We start from the raw sequence: 14,986 nt of genomic DNA, 5'->3' as shown, positions 1-14,986 counted from the left end.
GCCAGAGGTAGTATTGACATCCAATGCCACATCATCTGCAAGAGAACTGGTATCACTTCCAGCATTGCCTTCTGCATCCTCCTCCCTTCTCCAATCCTCAATGAGAAGAGTTAGCTGCGGCATCATTGGCTGACCTGTCGCCATTTCCATATCAGGTGTTTCCTTCCAACAAGCTTGTCATTTGTTCATCCTTCATCAACAACAGGGGCATTTGCATTCCATTCCTTCCAGCCATTATTTTGAGCACTTTTGATCTTAGACAAGGAAGAAACAAAGAAAACACAAACACAAAAAGAAGCACACATATTCCTACATCTACTTCCGTTAACTCAACACTAGCCCTTCACAAATGTTATCATTTACTGCTTCTGTAGAAGTAGTTATTAATGCTATCAAACACATGACTTGGCTATCTTCCCATAAAGTATCTATTGACAACTCATATCTTTCCTTAACTACTCTTTTCTCACGTGGTTCAGTTATTACATTATCCCCTGATAGGTTAGGATTAGTTTTCACATCTGTTGCACTAGTTATTGTTGTTAGTAACACAGACTTATCCTCTCGTGTGGTGCTGGATTGCTCATTGGTTTTCACCGTAGTAGGGATGGCTTGAATGGCATTGACTTCAGTTAAAGCATCGTTGGACACTTGATTGTCCTTTGGTGGTGTTACAGACACCTGACCGTCGTTCAGTGGCTGAATTGGCAGTGGCGCAAAGTTCTCCTTGGTTCCAGAGTCTGTTTTGGTAGATAAAATTTGATCAGTCAATAATTTCTGTGTTACCTGACTCGTCGATGTCGCACTGATGATCAGTGGAACATGTGGCTGGCTTATCTCCTGATGAATTGTCGGTGTATTCGCTGTTGTCGGTGATGGAGTGGTACTCATCGGAACAGATAACAGGTTCATCTCCTCCTGGGTTGAGGATGTGCCTGTTGTTGTCGGTGGCTGGCTGGGGATTACTGTTACAGATACCTGACTCACTTCCTGGTAGGTTGGTGATGTGGTTGGATTGTGAGATGTCAGATCCGGCATTTCTGAACTCTGCTCCTGGTTGTTGTTGGGACAGGGGTTGTTGATCCAAACTCCCCCCTTCCAGACTGGATACATCGCTTGAAAGTCTAGAGCCAACAGAGGAAACAGGAGCATACATGCCAGAAACACTATACCCACCAATGCCAGAATCATTTCTGTCCAACCCTCGGTTTTGTTGCTTCGGGAGAGATGAATTCTGACTCGGCCTCTCCGGAAAGGTCTGTCCGGCATCCTGTTCTTGTTTCCCTGATGCACCATCATCATTTTATTCTGTTCCTTCATCTTTGGGTTCTTGATTCCTATTTTCCACTATTAAAGTGGCCTGAGTCACTCTGTATGTTTCCTCTGCATTTTGTTGTAGACAGGATCACTTGAGCACCTGCAAATACTGTACACCTACTCTCCAGACTATATACTGTATTGTTCTCCTATTTCCTATAATTTCTTCCATAGGACTTACACATAAATTATAGTTAGCTAGCCTATGAATTTGGAACTATCAAAGTATTCAACACTAAAACATTAGTCATCTGAAGTATAAATAGCTAAATGCAAAGATAATACCCCTTTGTTAATCTCTGATAACCCAACTATGTAATAGATTAGGTAAACTAAACAGACAAAATCTATATCTTTAACACGATGAAGAGTCAGTTACTTGACGGTTGCCATTAAGTTGCTCCATTATCTGATGACATCATATCCCAAACCTAGGAATCATTTCTTTAATGCAAAAGTTAATTACTGTTTTTACCATCAGGACTGACCTGAACAAAATTCCACACACTTTGAAAACCCTGCAAACCACTATCAACATGTATGGGTGTCTGTTTGTTACTTTTATCATGTCAATGTAATCAATCACTTAATGTTTAAATGGTCCTTCTATGACAGTTATTTGTCCTAATGACTTAGTTACTATTTCTTACCTAATATTATGAAGACATCACATATGACACTGTGTTAGAGAGACATCAATAACTTCCTGTAAAAATGATCCAAAACATTAATTGAAAAATGTCCTCTTCACCTCCCCCCTTGCGCATGAATCCCAATCATGCGCATTGAAGATGAACATGTATAATATCTGTGGGGAAGGTACCTTGTTATTAGCATACAACCATCATACCTACTGTAGGGTTCACCCCCCTTTGTCACTTTCAGCAGCACAATGGTGTCGGTAGACCCCCATTCCTCCTAGAACGGCCTACATCTTGTCAATGATGGAAAGATTTTCTATTTTTCATAATGGTGAACATTCTTTAATCTTCTAAAAATTTCTTATGACCATCTTGATTCTATCTTTCTTTGCATAAAGGCTAAACAAGTTTCTCTAAATTGGCAATAATAAGTTTTAATTGATTTTGGTTCATGTATTTATCTATCTATTTTATTATATTTTCCAATTACATTTATGTTGCATATGACCTTACTTCACAATTCTAGAATTGTACTTTGAGATTAAGAGTAAGGTGGCTAGGTTCCCTATGATATACAGTAATTTTATATCTACAACATACCTTGTTTCAAATGTTCTGCAATTTAATTAAATTCAATTTCAATTTCAATTTTAGTTTAGGGGACAGTGTGCAATTAATACATAAAGGTGAACATTTGATGCATTGCACCAGAGCTAGCCTTAGGCTAGTTTCCATCTGCATATACTTTTATCATTTATTATTTGTCAGAAACTTCAGCTCACCTCTAGCCCTACCTTCGGTCGTCGGTAGAACCTGGTTCTTTACATATTCTATCATTATCCTTTTTAATTATCATTTTTATTATCTAATGTTGTAGTGCAGTATATGGGACTTCTTAGCATCCCAATATGTATACGTAGAACATATGTTAGAGCATTTATTATTCCTTCAAACTTTACTTACCTAAACATAAACTGAATTATTCTACATTAGACTTATTGAGCGTGAGTGACCACCAGGTCCAGAAGCAATCTTTGAAGTAAGAATACCTATGGCGAATTTAAGTTATCCTTACCTTCTTACACCACCTGTTCTAAAACATTAATGGAGGTGTTATTTGACATAAGATGAGATGTCACTTACTTCGATCAGAACATTTGCCTTTACAATTTTAATTAAACAGCCATTACTGTTATTCAAAACAAGAATCAATGTATACTAAAAATTGGAGTAAGTCATAAATTAAATGTGGACTTACCCATGTGTTATTATTACCAAAATTCCTTCAGCGTGGTTTCCTCATCACTCCCTCTTATAATATAGGTATCCAACCTTCTCCTGTAGAATTCTCTAAGCCTCCATAAAGATATATTATATCAAAAGGAAGAGAACGGTATACCTGTCGGGTTCATCCTTCAGTGCCTAGGTGCCTCCTCCCTCTCCCTGTCCTGTTTTCTTTCAGACAGTTTCTGAAGATGTGTCCATTGTCCAGTCTTTTTGCAATCATAGCAAACTGGTGGTAGCCTTGCCTCAGTTGCATTGGGGTTGGTGCTGCACAGATAGGGAGACTTGATTTGCCATTGGTGTTTAACGCATGTAGTTGATGCTGCAGGAGCTTCCATTGTACGTTCATGTTCCGTCTTTGCTCTCCAGAAAGCCACTGTCGCCTTGACAAAAGCTTTAAAATTCTCAGTTGAGTTTGTCCATACTCAGCGCAGTTGTGCTGAACTTGCTCAAAACTTGGTCAGGACAGGGAGTCAGCTTGGATTAACCCTTGCACATCAGCATGTCCTTACGACTGGCATACCTGTCTTCCCTTAGATATAAGAGGCAACATTATCTTTATATTTACCATTTAGCTGGAGATGATGAGGACCTCACGCTGAAGGCAGAGTGTATGTTTCATTAAAGTACATCTCTATCATTTACTTTACCTTGCCCTTATGTAATTTATCATTCAGCTTCTTATCCATTCATTTCTTATATCCATACTTCTGTTATTTCCCATCAACTATGGTCACTCACTCCCAAGTCATCTTCTTACTTCTATATCTTAGGCCCTGTCTTATTAAATAAGTATAATTTGCACTGTGACTGACCTATTTCTTCCTATTGATTTGTCTTATATATTACATATAAGATAGTATTATGTAATCCCTGATCTTTGCTTTAACAGTTTTAAATCAATTAATTCATGTATGGGCCATAGACCTATATATTCTTCAGCCCATTTTCTATACATTTTCATAAACTTTTATCAAGAAAACACAAATGCAGTTGAAGTATAATTTCCTACAGTATGTAGGCCTCATATAGTTATTTCATATTGCTCTATAAACTAGATACATTTACTAAAAGGGAAACATTACATTTGCTAAATGGATTCTATTAACTGCAATTTGTCATGTAGCCTCTGAACATTCTGGCTACAAGTACAAGCACATATAGCATCAGTATATTAAATATATCTAAGTATAAGTGCTATGTATTGGCTGGATATACTCACCCTTTATGTATACCATACCTGTCAAAATCAGCCAAACATACTGTAAATCAATGTACCATACCTGTGATTAGTACATAAAACATTAAGCTATTCGTAGTCTTTTTTTAACATAATTACAACCCACAGTACGTTTTACAAACATTTTTGCTATAACCAATTCATTTATCACAATATTACCTTCCTTATGACATTTTAACCACAACCAACTTACCCACTAGTACTCAAAGGCCAAACAGCTTAGCAACCCAACAATGCCAGCAATATTTGCTAACTTTGCACCATATTGTTTAAACACTTTCACCATCGGAAAATACATTTCCAAAGTAGGAATAAATTCCTCTGGAAAGTTTGCAAAAACATAAATATTCCCATAATCTAAATTATTTCCTGTGTAGTAGTCATCCTAACAGTCGTATGTCAGTCTGAGTCAGTCTGAGTCAGTCTTTTCTTCAGTCTTACTGTCAAAACAAAATCTATTTTGATTATTATCACATGTAAATTATTCTACACACAATGACACACTGTAAACAACATAAACCCCCCGATGAGCTCTTTTCAACACTTAACACAAAGGACAATTTGGGTAGGATATGACAATAGCCTATAGCCCGCAATGATTTTTCTTATTTTTATTTTTATTTTTTCTTCAAACCTGTTAATAAACCTTTTTCACACACCAGCTTTTTAGCCAGATGACCTTGCCCATACCAGTGCAACACTTTTAAAGATCTTAAACAGTAGCCTATACCTTTACCTTATAATGTAACCTATAAGTACACATAAATAAATAAATTACCAACCTCCTACTACATACAGTAATATATATCAGTCTTTTAATCAATACTGGACACAACAACATTCCACAACACCTAGAACTGCCGTAAGTGGTCCTCCAAAGCCTGGATTTCAAACTCTACTTTACCATAACACTTACTCAAATCGATGCATTCTTGTATCGGCATCTTTTATAAGTAAATAACCCCAACAAGTAAAAGTTCCATTCGGCACAGTACTCATCCAAAATAGCCCATAGCACATATACAGCCGTCCTCCACCAGGCCACAGCTTACTCTAATAATAGTCCCAAGGCTACTTGAAATGACCTCTCAACCCCAACATCACCCTAAAAACACCAGACATGCCAGACAATCAAGACACCTCATGAATTGAACTACTCCTATGCTATCTATATACCAATAAACTACAGTTTAACACCAAAACATGTTAACTCTCTTTATCATCACAATCATTCAAAATGGAACCATACATTCTCCAACATCAACAACCATCAACCACCAGACTTGTGTCTCTCTCTTAGACATAGTTACAACACACAAATCCCAACAGGTCAAGATGACCACCACGGCAGCCCCCCAGTGTCAAGCAATGACGCTCTCCCTTGACAATCTATTTTTATAACAGGCTATTACATTGTTACTGCTATTTCAGCTTATTTTCGTTTATATTATATTACTTAAACTTCTATAACTCTAAAGTTTAAGAGTTATCTCAATCACTCCTTCACAGCCTTTTGAAACCTCCACCTGTTTTGTCTTTCTTTATCACAATATACTCAGCTTGAGGTACTCCTCAGCCAGCATCAATCCATTTCAGCGGACATCTGTCCACTGTATTCAGAACTCTGTCATTCTGATCTGCCGTTACCAACTTTTAAACCACGCACATTACTTAGTAGGTATCAAGTGGAAGAACAATTTCCCACTACCACATTCTCTTTATCAATCATTTCTAATGTTTTGATCATGAAAGACCAAACCTTCAACACAACACTTACAGTCTTAAACATCACCAAAGTGAAATATTTTCCCCTTCTAAAAATCAGTCTCTAGATTGCTTAACCATTAAACCTAGGGCCCATTCACACTAGGTCCGCTGGACCGGACCCAGTATGAAAGCAACCTCAGTGAAGGTTTCATCAGACATCCTCTATTCCTCACCAAGATTCACACCAAACATTCCATAGCTATTTTTACACACAGGCCTTTACACACACACACACACATGAGAAGAACTTCGTTTCATTCATAAAACCAGTCACTGGCCTTTTACCATTTCCTCGAGGATCCTTATTATATCTCTGACAGCCCTGCTGTATTATAAATCTGACCGCCTCGCAGTATTATATCTTCATATCTCTTATCTACAATAGCCCGGCTATGTTATATTCTCTGACCGCCTCGCAGTATTAAATCTTTATATCTCTTATATACAATAGCCCAGCTATATTATAGTCTCTGTACACAAAAATATTTTGGCTTGCCACAACAATACTCTTAATTCTATTTGCTAATGACCCAGGTCTTCCAACTACTTTCAAGCCACTCTCTCTTAGAGTGCTTGTACCTCATGCAACACACACTAACACTACACACACCACCATAAAGCTTTTCCCACAATCTTCAGTATCATTTACTTTATATTTTAAAAATAGGGCTCTTCTACAGGAGGACTTCTAGTACAGCCATACCTCAGTGAGCCAATTGATCAAAGGAGAGGCTGCTAATTAAGCAAAGCGCTTACTTTTGTTTAAGTTGTGCACATCAGCCTCTCCCCTGACCTCCTGACCATCAAGGCGGTGAGACTGTCCTACCTTTTGTTTAAGTCCTTACAAGGTCCCTTCGGTGGTCGCCAATATGTCGTGTCAAATTATGGTTTATTCAATAGTCCAAAAATGAAACTTCCAAGATGAAAGAATACTGAAGATTGTGATAGCTTTATTCACCCAAGCCATGGTTCATGAAGCATGCTCCCTTGACAAATCTTTGAGTGAGCTTTTATACTCCACACACATACACTGTTCTACTGGTGTTGTCACTCAAACTGACCACCAACTGAAGGCCTTCTTGCCTGAATTTAGCCCTGGTCAGTTTTAGGATGACCAGTTGGGCCTAAAGATCTAACCTAAGACACCAACTGCCTTATATGGCTGTCTATACATAGCCGTACTGTAACAGTCATCAGCTTTCTCACAGAAAACTAGACTCACCGTCTCCAGTAAGTTTTACCCACATATTATAGATAGGAAAAGATACTACATAGGCTACCATTAATGAAAAATAATTTCGCCAGCCAATAATTTTCTGAGCCAAATTGAGCCGCCATCTGACAAACTTTGACTAAGCCAGTTAGACTTTTTGCATCTAAAAATAATTATATCATAGAGACACGCGAAAAATAAACGAGTCTAGAAACTAGGCCTACATGAGATTTTCCCACTGGACACACCACATCAGTATTGTGCTCATTGCTACGATACACAGGACTAAGGATGGGCATCGTTAAGATATTATCGATATCGATGCCATTATCGAGTCTGCTTATCGATGCGATTCCTTATCGATTCCCATATCGATTCCTGTACCATCTACAGAACATTTATACAGTATGGCTTTGAGAGTTGTTGGCTTTGAATGTATTGAATGCTTTTATATTTCTAAAAAGTAAACATTTCTAAAGCTTCGTATTGTAGCCTAATCACACAGTCGTGTGTTCTAAAAGAGTAGCTTGAACAACACGTCATGGTTTACATTTTAGGTCAAATTGAGTAAAATTGTAGGCCTACTCATCAAAAACGCTCAAAAATTGGTGGGCTGCAATGCCAGGGCCATTTCTGATCTCAATGATTCAACAGGTGTTTTTAATTCCATGGGATCATGAAAAGCGTTCATTTGTTGTGTGTAGCCGAATAAGCATTAAGTTGAACCAAATGAAAAATACTGATTTTGCAAACAACAAACCCGCAATTGAGTTTACTTATTACACAGCTCCGTGCTGCAGAAAGTACCGATTTAATTTAATATGCCGTAGGCTATAGCCGACGTGGTGCGCCTTGTGTAAAATCTTGCATTAGATAAGGTGATTGCAGCAGCAATTTCATCATAGGCTACCACAATTTTGTCAACTGTAATGTCAATATACAGTGAAACAAAGCCTGTCAAACAATGTGCGTAAATGTATTATGCCTAATGAATCTTTGAAGTCCAAATGAAAGAAATGTTGCTGCTGTTGCTAAGATCTGTTACAATAAATCGTGACTTAAGCATAACAGACAACGGAGTTTTGAGGCTCTCTAGGCTATAACGTGTGCAATGAAAATATAAAGTGTGTTGCATTCCATAATTCTTTTCAAAGACTAGGATTAGGCAGTCTCTGCAGTTTCCATGAAATCCAAGTCGTTAGTTTTAAATAACATTGCTTCTAGCCATAGACAGCGTTTAGCCCACGTTATCCACTGTGAAGTTTCACACGCAGGAACGCACGCACGTTGAGTGCTCACGGGTTGCATTGATGGCACCAAATTAGAAAGTATAATTTCCTGACTGGGGAAACCTTTAGTTTATTTTTCTCGCTGATATAGACGGTTCACTTAATTTAGAGGCAATTGATGACATAGCCTGATGCCCTGCTAGCACTGGGATAGCCTACCTTGAAAGCTAGCCAGCTGAGCTGACGTTCACAAGTCAGTGCAGCTGTTCTGTCCTTCTTCTCTACGTGATTTCTAGTTGTCCATGCAGAAACTCCCTCGGATAGCCAGTTAACTTCGTGCATATTCTCTTTCAGAGTTTAATCCAGGTTTGATGTAAAATAATTTGAATAGCCATTTATAAAACACGTAGTGGGCTAAATTCGGCTAGGCTGAGCCCTAACTAAAAAGCCTGTTCATGATAGCATAGTCAACACGTTGTCATTTTTGCCAAACGAAAAAAAATAGGCTACTTACAGTAGCAATAATGTTTTGATATAGTCTAAGCCTGCCGTTTTGCAAACTGTCAAATACAGTGCACTCCTGGTATCTAATGCCATGGATGTTGTTTAAGTGCTTGAGCATGACAGAACAGAACGTTCAGAATCGTTAAGGGAATCGTTAACGTGTGGACCTGTACGATTCCGATGGATCGGAACGTTCGGAACCGGTTCCAAACCGGAACCTGGAACCGATTCCCAAGCCTACACAGGACTCACAGTGAGTTGACGACAAAATGACATGGGGGAAAGAAGCAAACAACGTAGCCTAATCTTGATCTCGCCTTACATACTTTCCTAATTCCTACGTAGGGCTAGTCAGACTTTTGTTAAATCTTCAGGGCCCGGTTGCACAAACACCAAAACCAAAGATTGATGATATGAACCAAATATTCTGGAGCAGACGGATTTACAACATTGAACGCAATAGGCTATTAGGCTACTGCGACTTCCACCGTTTCCTTTCCAGAGATTGCTGCGCTGTTCACTACATTGAAGTGAAACGTGCAGAACGTTGTCCAAAACAATACAATAACATTGTGTGTTGAGATCTAGTACAATATAGACATCTGTAGACATGAAGTGGCAACTAAAGCCATGATCAGTCATGAAAACGCTGGCGGCTGCAGCCTCGTTTAGGTTTTGGCTGAGCCAGCTAGCCAGCCAACTACTTCATCAGCCAGCCGTTATTCTCAAAGCAAATGGCTTCGGGGTCTATACATAACACGCTATCCATTGCAAACATAGCCTATTTGAAACCGATCATTCCCCCTCCCCCATACACTCGTCTAGGCTAGGCTACTACAGACATCACCGCAGCATTGAGGACAATTAACTGCCTCCCCACCACCACCGCCTCTCTCTGTCCCCTGCATAGGCTAGGCTGCAGGCTGGCTAATAGGCAACTCGTGGAAGAATTCGCAATCATGTTTCATCGCATATGCGCGTTTCAGAATGTTCGAATTCGCCAGCGTGCGTGTAGTTGTGTGAATAGAAAAAAATAGAATAGAATATAGCCTATATCTATTGATGCCTTGCTTAAAAAAACTTCCGCCATGAACAGGTCAGGGATCGAACCAGCAACCCTCTGCATATGAGGCCGAAGCTCTAACCAGTGGACTACAGTTCTCCTCTACTGATTTGGTTAAAGTGTGTGTCTCAATCCTAAATCTCAAATTCACATAGACGTTAGCTTAAATTGTAAAAACAATAGGCCTAGGCTATAGCTTTTTTTTTTTCAGCAGATATCGCAAACATATCATACACATTCACAAAATGGAGAATATCTTTCTGCTCAGCATAGCTCTCTATCTCCCTCCCTCCGATGTAGCTAGACCCTATAAGATGCCTCTCCCTAAATGAATAAAAAATGTTTTAGAAAGTAGCCACGGTAGCCTGTAAAATGCAGCCTGAAATCCTGGCTACTGTGTAATTGAAACCAGAATGTTAGGCTCTTTGTTCCAGGTACGATCATTTTCGGCGGCGCAAACATACTAGGCTACCTATTAAATTAATAGAAGTGAATTTGGGGAGTGAATTGGAACTAGCCACCCATTCACTTTTAGAGCATTTTAGTTGAAAGTCAAGTTTGCCTCTTTAACCGCCCAAGACAAGCAACATCACTGATTAAAACAGACGGTAGATCCGAGGGTGACTAATCGCCTTTGTACTCTCCACCACTAGTTGGCAGACATCCAGAGCTTCGATTCAAGCCCAAATTTGAGTAAAAAAGTTTTCAGCAAGGACCTGTATTACTCGCGAGAAACACAAGAAGAAGACGCATTTCCTGTTTTTAACGCGGAAGTGAAATGCGCGATCGTATTGCACAAATTGAAGCAGAAAAACGGCAAATGTTAAAAAACAAAGTTGTGTGTTATTGGGCTCTATTATCAGGATCAACTGGGCATTGTCGCAAGTCACTCGTGCTAGTTTCTTTGGGGGCGGTCCTAGCGCAAAAGGCTATAATGACAGCTTGAAAAGTGAACATTGCGCTCAGCGCAAAGTGAAAAGGGGTTGTCTTAATTTAGTTAATTAGTCGTGGGTGTCTTTTGGGCGTAGCATGCTATAAATCAATTCGATTTCACACTCTCATTCCAAGGCTTCCTAAGCCTTCCCAACTTTTATGCTGGGAAATTGTGAAAATAATGTACATGATGTGTGAATATTATTTTCTAACACGGATAGTTCCAGTCCTTGATGATGATTGGCTGAATCGCGTTCGATGCTGTTATAAAATCCAACACAAACATACACCTTGACCGCATTTCGTTAATGCACTACCACAACTTGCACAAAAGTTAAAGTGGCTGCGTGTCGATGTTGCATGGCAACCATTCCTATGGAAGAAATATTTATTGGCGGAAGAATGATTATCTATGAATACATCGACGTATAGTTACCGTTTTAGAAAAGCAATAAGTCACTCTAATCCATAGTTTAGGCTACACTGATTTTAGAACAGCTAAGGGGGGTTTTAGGCACTTGCTTACGGTCTCTCGGGGCTTATGACTTAAATAGATTATTTCAGAATGAACGCAGCAGCCGCATCAGTAGCCAGAAGCCAGTTCTCACTATTGATCGTTATCATTATTACATTTCCCTTGTGTGTGTGTGTATTGACACCAAATTGGCATGCCATACCGTACCCACCCAATATGCACAGCATCCCATTAGCTGCCTGCCATCAGGCTATTTACAATCTTCTATTTTAAGAAAAAGTCAGTCAACACGTTATCAAAATTAACTTAATGCGCTATAGAGCTATATCCACGCGCACATATTTCGTCTGAACAGGAGAGATTATGCACGCAGGCGCGCAACTAGGCTACGTGTTGTTTTCTTTCACTCCGCTATCAGCACACAATGTGAAGCTAATTCACTAACTCAATAGCCTACTCATCATGGATATCGCAAGTTCTTTAAACAAACAAAACAGAAAGGATGGAGGATGGAGGCAGCTAGAGAAGTTATTCCAGATGAGCAATAACAAGGTAGACAGTTGCCAGAACACTACAGCTGTTTAATGCCAGACGTTAAAGGTATGCTAGAACAAAACTAACTGAAGGTAACTTAGCCATAGGGCTGTGTAATGTTGTCTAAATGAGCAGGTCACTGTTAGACGTTATTGTTGTATTTTTGCATGTGGATGTTGTTATGCTATGTATGCTACTTTTTGCTGACCAATACACGAACCTAAAACCGAGAAACGGACAAATATTATTTAATTATATTCGGGCTGCGCGCGCTCCTGCTGATGAAAGAAGTGCGCACTGTGCACTCTTTCATATCCCCAAGCCTCATGCGCTCATATAATAGCCTTTCAGCTATGCGCGAGTGATTTCCGACTAGGTTTTTCCTGGTCAGTGGCGCACTTACTTTCTTCATCCATATATTAGCGACTGGCGAGCTTTGCGCCGGACCACACCTCTTCTCTTCACTGACACGCCCGTTAGGGCGCAATATCATCTCCCATTTAGAGAACGTACATTTGCGCTGGACAAATGAAGGATGCGCTCGCAGAGAATAGTAATTAAAGGTTGCGCCAGTCGCGAAAGCTCATTGCCCGGTTGGCATGATAGGGCCCATGAAGTCTTGGGTCTGTAAGTCACCTACTCTGATTCTGAAGGCGAATATCTGCCTTTTGGAGATTATGATCGGTCGTCCGTTGGCAGTGACAGTCAAGATGCGTCTGTGAATGGAGGTGCGTCTTTGCCTGTGTACGTCAGTGTTTACCTGCAGCAATGTTGACCAAAGGGTTCAAATAAGCATGGTGTGCTCGGTGCCAGTGATAATCATGATGATAGTATCTGTAATTTCATGTTACAGACAGCAGGGCTAGTGAAAATAGGGCTCTGAAGAACTACAAAGTCATCCGCGAAATGAACTGATTTGACCAGGTTACTTTATTGCATAGTAACATAGGGATTGTGGTAATACTAATAGTTTACTATTGTTGGTTTACATTTGGCTGTGGTCCTGTTTGTTTGTTATGTCAGAGAAATTACAAAAATCAAAGTAAAACTGCTCAAATGTGTTCAACAACCAGTATTTACTGAAATGTGCATAATTTGATGCTATTGCCATCCTGTGACGTCATAATATGCAAATTAGATGAGTCAATTTACTTCCTTCATAAACTTTAGTTCATACTCAATGATTTTCACATTTACAGTAGGACTTTATCTCTGACCACTTTCAAGCCATGGCCTTTTGAAATTTTTATGCAAAAATAAAAAAAAACCCGGGCGGTTAGAGGGTTAAGGTTTGTTCAAGAACTCTTCCAGAGTTTTTACCTCAAACAACACAAATCAACACAAATCACAGATAACTCAAACGTGCTGTATGTCATAATGAAACAACCACAGACTATCAACAACACGGTCTGACACGAATGATACATGGCTTAGTGCAAACTGAATTTATGACCAAACGATTTGATTCGTGCACGAAGCGCCGTCTAGCAGTCATTTTGTGTAAGTAACAGCCTCCCAGTCTAAGGACTCCGCGGTCTTTTGACCGCCTCGCTGCGCTTTAAGTAGTTCACACCAGCACAGCGCTTCTAGTAGGTCGTCAAAGCAGTCGAATGACCGGGGCGCGGCGCTTCTAGGTATAAGTGGGTCAGAACGGCGCGGCGCTTCTAGTGTTAAGCTACCAGGCAACACAGGTTCGGGGTCACAGAAGATCGCTTCTCGTTCTTTTGGCTAAGATCAAGTGTAGTATCTGTTCTTATCAGTTTAAAGGGATAGTTCGGATTTTAAGACACGAAGTTGTATGAGTTCCCTGTCAGCAACGTAGTGCATCAGCACTGACTTACCCCCGACAGCGTCCTGTGAGCCGAGATCCAGCCGGTTTTAGATCGTTTTTGATGCTGAAGAAAGTAGTCCGGCAAGTTTCTGGGGTCACGAAAGTAAAGTGTTTTTCTTCTCAAAACCATATGCGTTCAACAGAGTGATATATTTGCACCACAAAAACGTTGTCCAGGAAAAATTCAAACCTCGTTATCACTTACTTATTTTTCGCGATTCCTATCACTGCGCGCTACTGACAGCTGGACGACGTTTTTGTGGTGCAAATATATCACTTTGTTGAACGCATATGGTTTTGAGAAGAAAAACACTTTACTTTCGTGACCCCAGAAACTTGCTGAAGAAAATAGTCCGGCATCAAAAACGATCAAAAACCGGCTGGATCTCGGCTCACAGGACGCTGTCGGGGGTAAGTCAGTGCTGATGCACTACGTTGCTGACAGGGAACCCATACAACTTCGTGTCTTAAAATCCGAACTATCCCTTTAATATCTGATACGTCCTCTACCCGAGGACTATATATTGGGGCAGCCGTGGTGTACTGGTTAGCGCATCGGGCTTGTAACCGGAGGGTCGCTGGTTCGATCCCCGACCAGTCCACCACGGCTGAAGTGCCCTTGAGCAAGGCACCTAACCTAGGGTGACCAGATTTGAGTTTGCAAAAAAGAGGACACTTCAGCGGGGGGCATATGCACCTATGAACACGTGCATTCATACAATTGTGTCAACATACATGGTGATATATGATAATGAGCTTTATTGGCCTGCCCAACACTAACAGAAAAACACTGCCTCAAAAGGCTATTTTGTAGTTGAAAGTTTTAAATGTGCAAAAACAAACTATACATTTGTAGGCTATACAATGTAAAGTATAGTCACACTCACAACAATGGTAAAACAAAAATAATAAAAAATAAAACCTAATTGCACAAAATGAGACATTTTAAAAGTTG

General features: G+C 39.9%; 1 protein-coding gene and 1 pseudogene across 1 annotated transcript in view; both read left to right on the top strand.

Annotated features, from left to right (window-relative positions):
• The window catches only part of LOC134069100 (GTPase IMAP family member 8-like), a 65,231-nt gene that overhangs the window by 31,460 nt on the left and 18,785 nt on the right, over positions 1–14,986 (top strand). The window lies entirely within an intron of this gene.
• LOC134069516 (U2 spliceosomal RNA) lies at positions 13,909–14,011 on the top strand (annotated as a pseudogene).

Source organism: Sardina pilchardus, chromosome 21 (genome assembly GCF_963854185.1).
Source record: "Sardina pilchardus chromosome 21, fSarPil1.1, whole genome shotgun sequence".
NCBI classification, from domain to species: domain Eukaryota; kingdom Metazoa; phylum Chordata; class Actinopteri; order Clupeiformes; family Clupeidae; genus Sardina; species Sardina pilchardus.
Note: the sequence above shows the minus strand (reverse complement) of the source record. Positions and strands in the feature narration are given on the sequence as shown.